General features: G+C 45.1%; 1 protein-coding gene across 3 annotated transcripts in view; it reads right to left on the bottom strand.

Moving 5' to 3' along the window:
• CEMIP2 (cell migration inducing hyaluronidase 2) overlaps positions 1–5,428 on the bottom strand; it is an 85,568-nt gene extending 80,140 nt beyond the window's left edge. For 2 of the 3 annotated variants that reach the window (XM_039461427.2, XM_074394684.1), the window contains exon 1: positions 4,341–4,862. The gene's annotated coding sequence lies outside the window, so the exon portion shown is untranslated. Of the gene's footprint in view, positions 1–4,340; positions 4,863–5,350 lie in introns of those variants that run through there. The other variant, XM_074394682.1, reaches the window with a different exon arrangement.
• Between the last annotated feature and the right edge of the window lie 7,692 nt (positions 5,429–13,120).

Genomic DNA, 13,120 nt, shown 5'->3' with positions numbered 1-13,120 from the left:
AGGTTTATCACTCACCACCATGTAATGAAAATAAATGTCTTCTTACAAATCTGGTTACAAGGTTAGCCTAATAATAACAATTTCAAAGCAGACTTGCCTTATAGATCAAAGAACTGATTTGCTGGGAGACAGCAATTCTGAGTTTTAAGACAAACACAGTTTATGAGTCTGTTTCACTTTTTTAAAAAGACATTTTAATAAAAACCCTATGCTTCATTTATCTTTGTATTGCACAGCAACCAACACAGTGCCTTGCACATCCTAGGAATGCAATAAAAAAGTTGTTAAACATAGTTCCTGACAACCAACATTAAAAGTTTCCCAAAGCAAGTACCAGGAAAACAAAAGAACATGCAGACAGGACCTACAGCCATTAAGTTTTGAAGAAAAGAAAGAACATGCAAACACATTCTAGTATGCTTTTATTTGGTGATTCACAACTCAAATCTGAACAGGGCTTCCAGGAACTGGCTTCTTCTAAAAAATGTGCACATCTACAGTACTTTAAATTTTCATCCTGCTCATAGAAAAGACAAGTAAAACTAGTGTTATTTTTACACTTAGTTCCTCATTTGACAGAAATTTATTACAAGTAACATCACCCCACCATTATGTGTAAGTAGTAGGAAATGAGAAAATATACATGTGTATGCCTTAAACCTGAGTGCAATGAGTTTCAAAGCCAAAATGCAAATTATCTGACCATTAAACTAATTAAATTGCTAACAAAGCCAAACAGGAATAAAATAAGAACATATCTGAGAAAGAAAAAAAAAAGTGCTGACTGGGAACAGGGACAAAGGAGTTCTTGTCCCTGCTCAGCTGTTAATTTACTATATGACCTTACCTAATTATTTAGCCTCTCTGGGTCCCAACTTCCTTCTTTTAATATTATCTTTAATGTCTCTTCAAGCAACATGCTAAGATTCAGCATATGGAGCAATGTCCAGAAAACTGACTTACATTCATTACCCCCTCCCCTCCCTACCCCACCCCTGGCAAAATGGCACAGTTAACTTGATAGTTTTAAATATCTGAGTTTGGATTTCTATCAAAGGCAATTTATTAAAATGTCAGATGGACTTAAGTCTATTTCAAGTGGAGAGCTAAAGCGAGTATTGCTTACAGATTCAAGTTTCGCCTAGACAGCAGCTGCTGCTATTGAGAAAATAGACTTTCTTTAACAATCTAGTTGAAAAGTACACCTCTTTACAAATGGAGAAAACTAGTAAGGGGGATTTTCATGGTCTCAAAAAAGGCAGATGCACAGCTTTTCTTTCTTTCTTTCTTTTTTTTCTTTTTCCATATTCATCATGCTGAGAGAGAGGAAAGCAGAAGGGCTAGCTTGGCTTGGGAGGCAGAGAGGAGTATGGATGTTACCGTACAAAACCAGACAAGACACTTTCAGTTGATATACTGTAATAGACAGCCCATTCTTCTCACTAATGCTCACAACCCAAGTGAAATGAAAAGATTTCCTGTGGCTGGGATGGGAAGAAGCCTGGACAAGAGAGCAATACCATATGACAATAGCTAGCTTAAAAGTCTAAAGACTTGCTCTCAAAATGGGATTCAGATCATTCCGGGAAGGGCCAATCAAATGAAGATCTGTGGCTGACAGCTATGATTTATATCTATTTATAGCTTTAAGAAAATTTTGGAAGTGCCTTTTGATACCAAACAGCATTACCTGTTATAGTACTTTATTATATATTAATATATAGCAAATTTACTTAAATGTAATCCCCAAAACATTCCCATAAGGCATTTTAAAACTCATTTTTCAGGTGAAGAAACAACATGAGAAGGATTAGGGGATTTGCCCAACAGTAAATGTTTAGCAAGTGTTAGAGCCTCATTTTAAATCCAAGTCTGACTTTGAGTCCTCCAATCTTTACCATTTTAAGACCGTACTTCCAACACCAGTTTTCAGTCCCTACTATTTTGTCTAATTTAATAAATTTTGTTTCTCACAAAACTGCTCCTCCACCCCCAATCTGTTCCTTCTCTGGCTTCTTAGAGCATTCTATGCATAATTCTCCCAGACATGCACTTATTAAACCTTCTAGTTGTTCATATTCTTATGTCCCTGGCTAGGCTCATTTCTTCAACAGCAAAGACTGTGTTATCTCTATAGACGCAAACAACACAGGTATCTTCAATTTCTGTGGCCTCCCCAGTTGCAACCACTGTATCCAACTCCTCTTAACCAACATGCAAAGCCAGTGTTGATACTACTTCCAGAGGGTCTGGACCACAAGAGGTGATTAATAAGTGCTAGCTGAATGGATGGTGGGTGGGTTGGTGGGTGAATGATGCAATGCTCATACATAGTTTAGAGCACACATTACAAAGCATGCACTTACATACAGCACTCCATGTGCGTCTAAGACCATGAATTTGGTAGTGATTATTAAGTTTCCTCTTCCTAAAATGTGGTTTGTCTTTCTCAATTTCAGAAACTTCCCCAAAGCATGTAGCTGTGAGTAGTACCAGGTCAACTTCAAGAAATGGCCCACAAGACTACATTACCCTCCAGTTTGTCTTTTCTTGGTAGCTGTTTGAGGACAGCCTTGATTAGGCCTATTTGAACATGACTGAGGTGTTGCCCCATTCTGGCTTCCTGTTATGAAACTGACACTTCTTAAGTCACTGGTTACAGACTAGATCAAAGAAGGAGACCACTCAAATAATTAACTGTGACACAGAACATCCAGATAAGCACCATGTATGAATTTACGGATTCTACTTCCCTGTCCACACATAAGCCACTCCTCGGCTCACTATCTCATTCACAAGTTAATAAGAACAGGTGATGACTCAGAATTCACTTCTAATCTTAGTTTTCTGAGCCTTTAAGCACACATACATCAGACAAAACAGCACCAGGAGGACTGAACAGAAAGTCAGAAGACACGTTTCCAGTTCCACCCAAACTGATCCTCTAATGCAGGGGCACAGAAGCTGGGGGGAGTCATTTCAGCATGAAGAATAAAGCACTCTAAAGTGCTACCCCACGTTTACTAAGCAGAGGACATGCCTACTGCACATTCTTCTGTTTTGCCCAGAAATGCAAACTATAAAGAACCCTTTGTATAGGTAATCAAAGACACACAACCACAGTATGACACCCAGACCAATTCTGAAAAGAGCAAGCGTCCTTCAAGGGTCAGATAAACATGAGTAGCTGCATTCTAGCCAACCAAAGAACGATAAGGCTAACCATTTCAAATGTGTATTTTAACACTGGGCCATTTCCAACAGATTTGCCTGGCTGCCCTGGAGGGTCAGGCCTCCCTCAGCTCAGGTGACGCCTCTACCTCTTTCCATCTCTAAATTCTTCTTACTTTTTAGTGGGCAGAGCAGCACATCTCAATACATGCAACCGTGCTGCAGCGCATCACACTGTCACACTGAATCAAAGGGAGCGAACTCAAGGCAGTGAGTGGCTCTTGTGCACAATGGAAGTTTTTAAAATTATCAGCTATGCTTAACCCCAACTGCTGATAAAAGGAGAAATATATCAAAGTCTGTTTTCCTAACCTTCTGCGGAGAATTTAAGTGAGCCGTTTCCGCTCCAGGGCGAGGTCTGGTGACACTCATCAACTCTCAGCAGAGAGCATCCAGGAAAGTCAGGACCTCGGTTTTATAGCTAAGGGCGTCGTAACGAGTGCTATTAGCAGCACTTTGGTTCCACAGAGAGGGCCCTCTCCTTTACCAGAATCTCCCAACTCCCTAGAGAAAAGCTGGGAAGGAAGCTGCACGCGATTTTAAAGCCTCACCTTACCTTAGCTAACAGAAAGCCAGGCAGGGGGCGGAGAGCGGAGGACCCGTCAACCCGGGGGAATTGTAAGGAGACAAAGATCACCCCAAACGCACAAGCGCGCGCGCACTGAAGCCCGGACTGCAAAGCACATTCCATCAACCTTTCACTGTAATCGGCTTCTTGTGGGGTTTATCCCTTTACCCCATCCCTCTCCAGAAAGTTTAAGGCTGTTTGCACCGACTTTGAAAGGTCCATTGTTCCCTTCCCCATGAACATAATGAAAAGAGAGAAGAGAAAGAAATCAAGACACCGTTTTCGAGGACCCTTCCTTACGGAAAGGGCTGACTCCTGGGGAGTCGGGTCAGTCTTAATCCAGAGATGAAACCGGGAAAGAAGGCGCACGGAGGAAGGGCGGGAGGACGTCTCCCATTTCTGCAGAAATGCCCCACGCCAGAGCGGGCCAGGCCGCCGGCTGCGAAGAAGGTGGGCGAGACCCGGGTCCGCGCCCCAGCAGTGGCCCCCTAGGGCAGCAAACGAGGTGGACCGGGGGCCGGGTGTCTTAGTCGCTTCTTACCTTCCCCTACCCCACTTAGCGTCCGTTAACTCAGGTGCCTACACAGCGGTCCAGAGAGACGGAGAGGAGCCCCTGGCGTCCTCGGGTCCAGATCTCCTCCCCATGGCCAGGGAGCCACTCGAGTCCCGGCGCCCGGCGCCGCCGCAGCTGCCGTTCGCACGCAACTGGCAGCCGCAGCGTCTGCCTGGAGGTGAAATACTCTCCTCCCGGGAGTGACGCGCACTTCCCTCCGCCTCCGCCTCCGCCTCCGCCTCCTCCTCCAGCCCCGAGCCTCTGGGGCAGGGGCCTCGGCTCGCTTTTTGCCGGAGCCGCAGCTAGGCTTTCTCCGCTCCTTCCCCTCCGGGAGGAAGAGGAGGAGAATCGTGGCCCGGGCGATGCAGGTCTGACAACAGGGGAGGAGGCGGCGGCGCGGGGCAGAGTGGAGCCCCAGGAGTCCCGCCTGTCCCTGGTCGGCGGGCGCCGCGGCTCGATAGGGTCGCGCTCAGCACCGCGGGCCAGACAAGCAGCCCGACTCTGCTGGGCCGAGGACTGAGGATCCGGCGGGTGGGCGGGCGGTGGAGCGCGAGGGAGGCGGAGGGAGAGGAGGAGCCTGCGATCAGAGGAGGCGGTGGCCCCGCCAGGCTCCTCCCGCCGGCCCGGCGCTCTGCGAGCTGCGAAAGCGGAGGCTCAGCGCGCCACTCGCCGCTGCTCGCTGGAACAGCGCCGGAGCGCACGGCCGGCGGGGCAGGCTCCTATACTTGCCGGGCGCGCACACCCGCCTGGAAGAATCGGAGCCTATGCCTCCAGCACCCCCAGAAGAGGCTGGTACTGCGCCTGTCACGCCCTGGCTGAGCCTGACATTGCGCCCCCTCACCTCTGGCTGAGCCTGACACTGTGCCCCCAAAGTCCCCCCGCTGAGCGTGACTCTGCACCCCATAAACCCTTGGCTGAGTCAGACTCTGCGCCCCATCGCCCCTAAAGGGATTTCCACACTCCCGCAAATGTACTGAGCGTCCCGTCACCGCCCCCACCTGGCCAGACGCGGGAGCCGGGTTCTTAGCGCTGTCAGAAGAACCAGCCTGCTCTGAGACACCGGGCAGCTCTTCTGGTCCCTTGGAGCAGCCCCAGCATCCCGCTTGCCGGCCGGAATAAATATACCTAGGTCTTCCCACACCCCCTGCCCGCGCCACTCTGGAGTGGCGGCTGCTTGCAGAGGTGGCGCTGAAAGCCACGCCCCAGCCCACCCCAGTGCCAAACTACCGCTCTGTGGACACCGGCACCCGGCCCAGAGCTGCTCTGCCGCTGCCACCCCACCCCTTTGCTGGCGCTGCTCTCACAGAGGAAAAGCCTTGGCTCGGGATGAGGGCGCTGCCCGAGCTGGATCACTCAGACCCACGAGGTCCCAAGCTAGTGACAGCTGCAGGACTGCCAAATCCGGGCCGCTGTCATCCTCAGTTTAATTGGGAATTGGAAGTTTTTCCATCCAGGAAACTTTCAGTGAATACCGTACAGGTAGGATAGTTTAGTTTTCAGGGTTCTTCATTACCCTCCCCACCAAACTCAGTCGTGTAACCGTGCCACACCCGGCATTGAAGGGGAATCCCCTATTTCGAGGGTATTAGTTCAGGGCTTCATATAAGGAATTACTGTTTCCAGATCTTGGCTGATGATCAGTATCCCCTGGGGCACTTAGAAAAAATTGGATTGCCAGACATCGCCCAATCTACTGAATCAGAGGTATGTGGAATATGTTAGTTTGGGAAACAGGGCTGGAATGCATCCTCTAATTAACTGAAACCTTAGAAAGATGACTCCAAAACAGCAACACCGGCCAGTGCTGAGATCTTACAGAAACTTCACCCATCTGCCTTTTGGAGCCGCCGTCCCTTCTGGGAGAGGGAGGAAGGGAGGAAAGGTTTTCAAAACAAGCAAGATGGTTTTGAATGACAAGCTGGAAAAGACAAAAGACTGTTTCCGTGGTCCAAAGGTGAAATGTTTAGGACTGTGCTTAATAAAGACAGAACTGTGTCACCCCATTTGCTAGGCTGAAAAATGTTCCCTCCCCAAAGATATCAGGTTCTAAATCCCGGAACTTGTCCACGTTGCCTTATATGGATAGAGGGTCTTCGCATATGTGATTCAATTAAGGGTCTTCTTGAATTGGGGAGATTATTCTGGATGATCAAGATGGGTCCTAACTGTAGTCACATGTACTCTTATGAGAGGAAGCGGGGTGGTTAGCACACATGGAGGAGGGATGGCCATGCTACCGTGGAGGTAGAGATTGAAGGGATGCCTCTACAAGCAGAGGCAAGTATTCTCCCCTAGAACCTTCGAAGGGAGCAAGGCCCTGCTGACCCCTTGATTTTGGCCCAGTGAAACTGCCTTTGATCTTCTGCTTCCAGAAGTATGAAAGAGTAAACTTCTGTTGAAGCCACACAACATTTGTGTGATGTGTTGCAGCACAGGAGGCCTGTGCTAGGCCAACTTTACATTAAAAATATCCATCTTTTGAATCAAGTGCCTGGCACTTTGCTTGGAGTTAGGATATGTTATGGGTTATGTTGTCTAATTAATCCTCCCAATTATTATTTCTGTTTTTGGGGGGTTTTGAGAGTTTTGTTTTTTTTTTTCTTTCTTTCTTTTTTCTTTTTTTGAGATAGAGTCTTGCTCTGCTGCCCAGGCTGGGGTGCGGTGGTGTAATCTCAGCTCACGGCAACCTCCACCTCTTGGGTTCAAGTAATTCTTCTGCCTCAGCCGCCTGAGTAGCTGGGATTACAGGCACGCGCCACCATGCCCAGCTGATTTTTGTATTTTTAGTAGAGATGGGGTTCCACCATGTTGGTCAGGCTAGTCTCAAACTCCTGACCTTGTGATCCACCCACCTTGGCCTCTCAAAGTGCTGGGATTACAGGCGTGAGCCACTGCACCCAGCCTACTTCAGTTTTAAAGATGGGACACTAGGACTTGAAAATGTAAAGGGTCTGCCCAAAGCCACACAGCAAGAACCTCTTGAAATCAAGTCTGCAAACCACTCAAATGTTAAAAATAACAATTAAAAATTCATATTCATTATTTTAATAAAATTTTTTGTTTAGAAAAGGACTTATTTATTTCCACAATCTATATTTATTGCCCAAATCAACGGAAACGGATGTCGATTGATAGTGGGGTGGGCAAGTGGGGAGGAGAGGCATAGGGGATCTCTTTATACCTGCTGCTCAGTTTTGTTGTGAACCTAAAACTGCTCTAAAAAATAGTCTATTAACCAAAAAAACAAAAACAAAAACAAAAACAAAACAAAAACAAACAAACAAAAAAAGGTAGGGGGATTGAATCTGTGATGTGGCCTATCATTGAGAATTTTATAAACTTATATTTTTAGATATTTATCTGGAACATAAAAAAATCAAAGGAAACCGATGTGAAAGAAAGTTAAGAAGGAAACCAACAAAGTAAGAGGACACAGACTTCTCTGATCGATGGGACTGATGTCGCAGAATGGGTTCTCAGGGAAGCAGGCTCTGAGACAGTGACAGGATGTTTCACCTGCGGGGAACGGGTGGGAAGCAGGAGGGGCTAAGGGAGGAGCTGGGCTGCTGTGTGCACCCAACAGCTTTCCCTTACCCCACTGGGGAATCTGGGGCATGGCCCATTGGAATTATTGAGCCTAAATAGCTGGACCGTTAGATACCCTCCTGAATCAGTCATTGGATGTTGTCCATCCTGGGAAGTGACATGACCTTGGTCAAGGTGACCCTGTAGCTAAGGCAGTCTCTGAAAGGGCCAACTGCTGACAGCACCCAGAGCTGGACAGCAAGTCCTTCTTTGCAAGCAAATCTGGGCAGTGCATCTCCATATCGCTCACTGATATGGTGTGGATCTGTGTCCCCACCCAAATTTCATGCTGAATTGAAATCCCCTGTGTTGGAGGTGGGGTCTGCTGGGAGGTGATTGGGTCGTAGGGGCAGATCACTCATGAATGGTTTAGTACCATCCTCTTGGTACTGTCCTCAGGATAGTGAGTGAGTTCTCAAGAGTTCTGGTCGTTTAAAAGTGTGTGGCACCTCCCCCCTTGCAATTTTGCTCCTGCTCTAGCCATGTGACATGCTGCTCCCGATTTGCCCTCACCCTCCCTCTGCTGCATGATTGTAAGTTTCCTGAGGCCTCCTCAGTAGCTGAGCAGATGCCAGCATCATGCTTCCTATACAGCCTCCAGAACCAAAGTCCATAAAACCTCTTTGTTAATGCAAGAACAGACTAATATACCCACTTACATGTATGTGACATCCTCGCCAAGGTGCTATTCCTTCCAAATAAGGAGAGAAAGCCCCAGAGTGAGTGGGATGCCCACATTTTGCATTTTTTCCTGGTTGTGACTGCATTCACACAGAGTAATACACTGGCTAAGACTTGAGACACTTTAGTCAGATCACCTGACTTTGCCTCCCTAGTAGCTGGCACTACAGCTTGATCCTTCTACCTCAGTGTCACGAGTAGCTGGGGCTACAGGAGTGTACCACTGCACCTGGCTAATTTTTTTTTTTTTTTGAGAAGGAGTCTCACTCTTGTTGCCCAGGGTGGAGTGCGATGACACAATCTCAGCTCACTGCAACCTCTGCCTCCCTGGTTCAAGTGATTCTCCTGCCTCAGCCTCCCAAGTAGCTAGGATTACAGGCGCCTGCCACCATGCCCAACTAATGTTTTCTATTTTTAGTAGAGACGGGGTTTCACCATGTTGGCCAGTCTGGTTTTGAACTCCTGACCTCAGGTAATCCACCCACTTCAGCCTCCCAAAGTGCTGGGATTACAGGCATAAGCCACCACGCCTGGCCAATTTTTGTATTTTTTGTACAGTTTTGTATTAAACTACTAAAAATTTTCACCATGTTGCCCAAGCTGGTCTGCAATACCCAATCTCAGGTGACTTACCTGCCTTAGCCTCCCAAAGGGTTAGGATTACAGGGGTGAGCCACCACCCCCTGCGTAGGTTGTTTTTAAATCATGTTTTTCTGTTCATATTTGCTCCTTTTGCACTTGGTGTACGGGTGTAAAAATGATTCTCCAGGTGACTAATGCCTCACTAGGAAGGTGTTGATATGTTGATATACTGTTTGCCATCCACACCTTAGTTAAAAGTCTTAGAATTTCCCCCTTGACCCAGTGCAATAACATTACAGAATGTTAGTGTGACCTTTCCTTGCTGCAGTACAGCTGCATGTGTATGAAACCATCTTTGCTTTCTTTATTTCCTTGCATCCAACCAACCTCATTCTCACACTTCATAGGCTCGTAATGAAGGCTTCATGTTTCCTGTCAAACTCTCTGGACTCTTGCTTTCCATTATGATGTAAGCAATTCTGATCCAGTATAGCCAAACTTCTCATGCAGTCTTTTCAGAGAAGGGAAAAACATTTAATTATTTTATTTTAAATTCTATTAAATCAGTGGAAATTAAACATTTTCGCATTCAAAAACATGACTTTCTCTTACTGGAAAAAAGTGATATCCCATCCTGATTCCCATCTAACATCTCCAAAAGTGGCATGAATTTCACTGTTGCATAGTAAGTTATATACACTTGGTATTATTTTGGTGGGAGGAGGAGTCCTTTGCAGCTGTCTTTATATAAGTGGTTGTGCTTTGCTGCTGGCACCCAGATCCAAAAACATTTCCCTAATTCTCATATCACAGTTGAGTATACTGTTCTTAAAAGAGAAATTAGTTGCCTGAGGTCACTTAGCTAGAATAAAGTTGCTTCTGTAACTTATTGTGGATTAAGATTTTCTAGGTTGATGCCAGGCATGGTGGCTCACGCCTATAATCCCAGCACTTTGGTAAGCCAAGGCAGGTGGATCACCTGAGGTCAGGAGTTTGAGACCTGGCCAACATAGTGAAACCCCATCTCTACTAAAAACACAAAACTTACCTGGGCGTGGTAGCATGTGCCTATAATCCCAGGTACTTGGGAGACTGAGACAGAAGAATTACTTCAACCGGGAGGTGGAGGTTGCAGTGAGCCAATATTGCGCCATTGCACTCCAGCCTGAGCAACAAGAGTGAAATTCTCTCTCAAAAAAAGATTTTCTGGGTCAAATGTGGTGGTGTGTGCCTGTAGTCCCAGGTACTCAGGAGGCTGATGTGCTTGAGCCCAGAGGTCAAGGCTTCAGTGAACTGTGATGGTGCTGCTGCACTCCAGCCTGGGTGATAGAGCGAGACTGCCTTAAAAAAAAAAAAAAATTTGCTTATAGCATGTCTACAATACATGCAGTATTACCACTAGTACCTTATACATTTGCTGGATGGGGATTACATGATCTGCGTAAACTGCAGAAATACACACAAGAAATGTAGTGTATTTTCATTATATTCACATATGGATATGAACCAGAAGAGTTTACATAGTGAATCTGAGTAAGAATTGAGAAAGCTGGTTATGAATATAGACTTTAATTTGAAATAATACCAACATCCTGAAATCCTGGATTATCTCCGGGGTTTTATCTCTTCCTTCCTGTTCCTTCTAGGCAACCAGCAAAGAAGTATAAACCTGTTCTACCTAAAAAGATTAAGAATCCTGTGTAATCTTCAAAGGAGCATAATTAGAAAGGAAAGGCAAGATTAGGAGTACCTTACTTGCATAAATACATAGCTGTCAAAATTCCCCCAAAGTATATTATATCAAAGCTCTCTAAATTTTCTATAGTTATTATTCAAAACTGACTAAAGTACAAGAAAAAATAAATAAATCGCTTCAAAGCCTCTGGGCCACCTGGATGACAAAGGAGCTCTTTAGGAAACTTGAGCTCACCATGGATTTGAAAATACACAGTTAAGAACATGTCAAAAGTTATCATTAGTCCAGCTCAATTCTGCAAATCTTTTTTTGGACATGTCTACACTTCTCTCTGAAGAAATGAACATAAGCTGAGCACAGTGGCTCCCACCTGTAGTCCTAGTACTTTGGGAGGCCAACACAGAAAGATCACTTGGGACCAGGAGTTCAAGACCAGCCTGGGCGACAAAGCAAGACCCTGACTCTATAAAAAATTAGCCAGATGTGGTGGTGCACACCTGTAGTCCTAGCTACTTGGGAGGCTGAGCCCAGGAGTTCAAAGTTGCAGTGAGCTGTGATAACACCATGGCACTCCAGCCTGAGCAACAGAGCAAGACCCCATCTCTAAAATTTTTTTAAAATAAGGGATGAACACAAGACTATTTTGAAAGATAATCAGGATTACTGGATTATGACATGTATAATAGGTATGTTGGTTAATTTGATTGTGGTAATCATTTCAAAATGTATACATATTTCAAATTATCGCATTGTATCCTTGAATATACAATTTTTGTCAATTATACCTCAATAAAGCTGGAAAAAATTACTTTTTAAAATAATAATGTAAGCAAACTAACGAAAATCATCTACTACTTTTTGTTTCTAAGAATGCAATGGAAAAATGCCATTCAGGACAAAAGTAGAAAAATTTGATTTTATAGTCCATTTGGATATAAGAATTTTTACATGATTAAATTGAGACATTATTTTCAGAAAACTGTTGTGAAAATATACATGGTGCTTTAAAAAGAAGAGAAGGAATTTCAATCCTTTCCATGATTGTCTTAACACAGGGTCTTTTGTAGATGAGGTACACACAACATAGAAGACTCAGAGCTCAGTTATTTATTCAACAAATATTTTTTGTTGGCCTATGTAACAAACACTGATAGATTCTGAAAGCTGAATAAGACAGCAAAACCCCTACGTTTTAGTAGGGCTTTGTCCCACTAATAAAAGAACTCTGACAAACCAATAACACATGATTATACAGAAGCTAATAAGGGAAATAAACAAAATTATGAGTAGTAAGTGGGATAGAAGTTACATCAATGGCCTTTCATACACACATTTCCCAACATTTACATTCTAGTAAGGTCCTCTCCCACTTTGACTCTGAACTTGGCCATGTGACTTGCTTTGGCCACTATAACAATAGAAGAATGATGTAAGCACAGGCTTCAAAAGCACTTGCACAGGAGTTGGGAAGGGGATCGTGAAAAGCTTATTTAAGGTGACGTGGTCAGGAACGACATGTCCAGGAAAGTGATAGGTAAGCTAACATCTAAAGAATGTTGGCCTTGAGGTCAGGAATTTTAAAAGTGAGGTAAGTTATGATGATGAGAAAAAAGACACTGGGCAAGGTGCAGTGGCTCATGCCCGTAATCCTAGCACTCTGGTAGGAAGAGGCAGGCAGATGGCTTAAGCCCAGGTGTTTGAAAGCAGCCTGGGCAACATGATGAGATCTCTACAAAAAAATTAGCCAGGTGTGGGGTCACATGCCTGTAATCCCAGCTACCCAGGAGGTTAAGGAGGGAGGATCACCTGATCCTCAAGAGGTTGAGGCTCCAATGCAGCCATGATCATACCACCACACTCTAGCCTAGGTGACAGAGCAAGACCCTGTCTCAAGAAAAAAAAAAAAAAGAAGAAGAGTCAGGGCAGGTTAAGGCTTGAGGACCAGGGAATCAAGGCTTGAAACACTGTGGACCCAGCAGAGGTCAATGGCAAACTTTTTGCATAATTTCTGCTTGAGCTACTCTTATCCAGATACCACAACAAAACAAAAGAAGTTCTAAAGATCCAATAATTTTCTGGACAGACTCTCCACTTTATACAGAAATGTAGAAAAATCAGCAACAATTTTAAGAGGGCCAGACAGCTTCCATTGTTGTGTCCTCGGAAGCCCTGGGTTGTCATGTTAAAGCCAGCTAACCTGCTGAAGAGACCACATAGAGACAAT

This window comes from Saimiri boliviensis, chromosome 2, assembly GCF_048565385.1.
Source record: "Saimiri boliviensis isolate mSaiBol1 chromosome 2, mSaiBol1.pri, whole genome shotgun sequence".
Classification (NCBI taxonomy): domain Eukaryota; kingdom Metazoa; phylum Chordata; class Mammalia; order Primates; family Cebidae; genus Saimiri; species Saimiri boliviensis.
This window is presented reverse-complemented; position numbering and strand designations above follow the sequence as displayed.